General features: G+C 55.3%; 1 protein-coding gene across 2 annotated transcripts in view; it reads right to left on the reverse strand.

Moving 5' to 3' along the window:
• The window catches only part of ZFHX4 (zinc finger homeobox 4), a 187,406-nt gene extending 184,884 nt beyond the window's left edge, over positions 1-2,522 (reverse strand). For both annotated transcript variants that reach the window (XM_017521893.1, XM_017521891.1), the window contains exon 1: positions 2,125-2,522. The gene's annotated coding sequence lies outside the window, so the exon portion shown is untranslated. The remainder of the gene's footprint in view (positions 1-2,124) is intronic.
• Positions 2,523-2,787: the final 265 nt, after the last annotated feature.

Here is a 2,787-nt window from a genome sequence, read left to right on the forward strand (position 1 = left end):
TCTTGTCTCTTCTCTCTCTCTCTCCCTCTCTCTCCCTCTCTCTCCCTCTCTCTCTTCCTCTCTCCTCTCTCTGTCTCTCCTTTTGCCATCTACATGATCCTTGATTAAACATGGAACAGAGTTAATAAAAGGGGGGGGAGGACTCGAGAGGAAATGCAACTGTCAGAAATCGGGACGGCCAGATTTCCTGGTGAACCTGCCTCTGTCTGAGTCAGTGTCAATCCACCATCTTCTGCCAGTGAACTTGTCTTTGGGTTTTTGTTTGGTGTGTGTGTGTGGGGGGAGATGTTGTTGTTGTTGTTGTTGTGTGTATGTGTGTGTGTGTGTGTGTGCTTTTTTGGGAAGGGGGAGGGGAAAGACAAGGTGGGGGTTGGAGGTGGGGGGGGAGAGTAGGGAGAATGTGTGTGTGTCTGTGAGTGTGTGTTGAGTATGAGTGTGTCTCTGTGTGTGTAGGGGTCGAGGTGGTTCGGGGGGGGGGTCCGCGTTTGCGATCTGAACCTTTGGTACCTACAAGGAGGGTGTCTCACCGAACGGTAGCTAAAGCCTCACCAGAACCGCGCGGAAGTGAGAAGTCGCGGCCAAAGGCGCCTGCCGAAGCCTCCTCTCTGGGCCGGACCCCAGCCGGAGCGGCCGAAAGGAGCCCCCCGCCCGGATCACAGGTAACAAAAGAAATAGAAACCAGTGCACCGTCTTCTAGGAGAAGGGGGTTAGGATAGGGAACCTTCTGTAACTTGGGCATCGGCAGAGAAACTTTATACAATTCCATGAGAAATTTTATTTTTTTCTGATAGAAAAGAGCAGAAAGAAGGGGGTTGGGGGGGGAGGATGGAAGTAGAAGGAAAGAGAGACCCGGCGCATTCCAGCCCCTTTTCGCTTTGCTGCTCTCGGCCAGAAGGCGCACTTGATGCTTGGAGAAGCGAAGGAGGTGAAGTTCATTTGTAGACATGGAACCCTTTTAGGGGGGCCGGAGAATGAATCGGTTCTCACAGCCGACCACAGCCACTCAATACACACACACACACACACACACACACACACACACACACGCGCGCATACGCACACACCCCTTGCCCTTTGCTAAAAAGAAAGGAAAAGATTCTTGACCCCAAGCCGCGGGCGTCTATCCGTCGGTCTAACGCACAACCGGCCGCCTTCCGTCCCGAGCCTGCAGCCGCCGCCTCCCAGATCCCCGGCCCCGAGGCCGAGGGATCCCGCCTCCTAACGGACCTGCCTTCCGACCGCGCCGCCCGCGCCCGCGCCTCCGAGAGCAGCCCTCGGCAGTGCCCGCCGCGCCCGCTCCGGTGGGCGGGTGTCTACCTGCAGCCCCAGCCCCAGCGTTCGCCCCAGCCTCTTGGAATCTCCTCCCCGGAGCGCACGAAGCCCCCGGGCCTCCGCCAGCCCCGCACACTAAGCGACCTTCGCGGAACTTGAGAATGGGAAGAGGGGCGGGTGGTAAACGGAGGAAGAAAAACCAGGCTGAAGAATAAGGTGTTTGTGTGGGGGGGTGGTAAGCAGGGAAAGGGCAGGGAGAGAGGGGCTCCCAGCCCCACCGACCAACGTCCAAACTTCCGGAGATGGGTGCGGAGGACGAGTCATCCCGGCTGGGGTGCGGGGGCGCGGGGCGAGCGGGGACCCCTGACAGTGCCCGCGCCGCTGCGGAGCTGACAGCTTTCCCCAGCCACTGGAATGCCCGGGGCTTGCGGAGAAGGCAGAACCCGAAAAGACAGGGAAAAGGAGAGAAAACCGCCCAAGCAAACGTAGATGATCCTCTGCAACTTAATCCAAAAGTTAAATCCCGAAAAACGCAGCCCCCCTAAAGAAAGTGGAAAATCAGGTCCCTCAGTGTTCCCTCCCTCCCTCAGCGGAGCAAATCCTTGAGCCAAAAAAGGGGGAAAGAGATAGAAAAGGGGGGCAGAGCGGAAGAGATGGTCGGGATGAGGGGATGTGTGCGAGAGCGAGCAGGAGCGAGCGAGCTAGGGGCAGAGAGGGAGAGAGGCGGAGAGGGAGAGGGAGAGAGAGGGAGCGAAATATCAAAGATTGTGCAAGATCAGGCTGGAAAGATAATCGATACTCGACCTAAATTTAACACAAACTACTCAATAAAAGTTAAAGAAAAAAACTTACTTTCCATTTCCCCTGCAGTTCCTACTCGATCTTCGCCTCTTTTTTGTTTTGCTTTTATTTTACTTACAGCTGATCACATCCAAGTAAAACGAGAGGGTTCATTAAAAAAATAAAAAAAAAAATAATCCTCGAACTTTATTGGGTGAAAATAAAAACGCTGGAGCAGAAAGTGGGGGGCATGGAGCGGTCCTCGGGGGTCCGGGAGGAGTTAAAGCATGTGCCGACCGCGGTCTCGCTGTTTGGTTGTGAAGGGGTTGGGAAAAGGAGGAAAGGAAATGAAAATCCGATATGTCTTTATTCTGCTAATTATTATCGTTTTAGCCCTGTTTAAAAAAATGGCTGATTAAGTTGAGTGCGCATGTCTTTGTGTGTCTATTCCCGATATGCACTCTGGGAATGAGAGAGGAGAGCGAGGGAGAGGGAGAGGGAGAGGGGGGAGAGAGAGGTGTAATTAGTGAGGTGATCAACATTCCCCAGACTGCAAATGACGCGCAGCCCGGACTCTGAGCAGCTCCGGAGCCTCACGGCTTCCAAGACTCGGAGCGCTGCGGCTGAAGCCCCGGACGCGGCGACCGCGGAGAGGACAGGGGATGGGGACCTCCGGGGCTCGCACCCCACAAGCCCCTGCCTGCGACTCCCAAACTTCATTAGACACACACACTC

This window comes from Cebus imitator, unplaced genomic scaffold, assembly GCF_001604975.1.
Source record: "Cebus imitator isolate Cc_AM_T3 unplaced genomic scaffold, Cebus_imitator-1.0 Scaffold22, whole genome shotgun sequence".
Taxonomy (NCBI): domain Eukaryota; kingdom Metazoa; phylum Chordata; class Mammalia; order Primates; family Cebidae; genus Cebus; species Cebus imitator.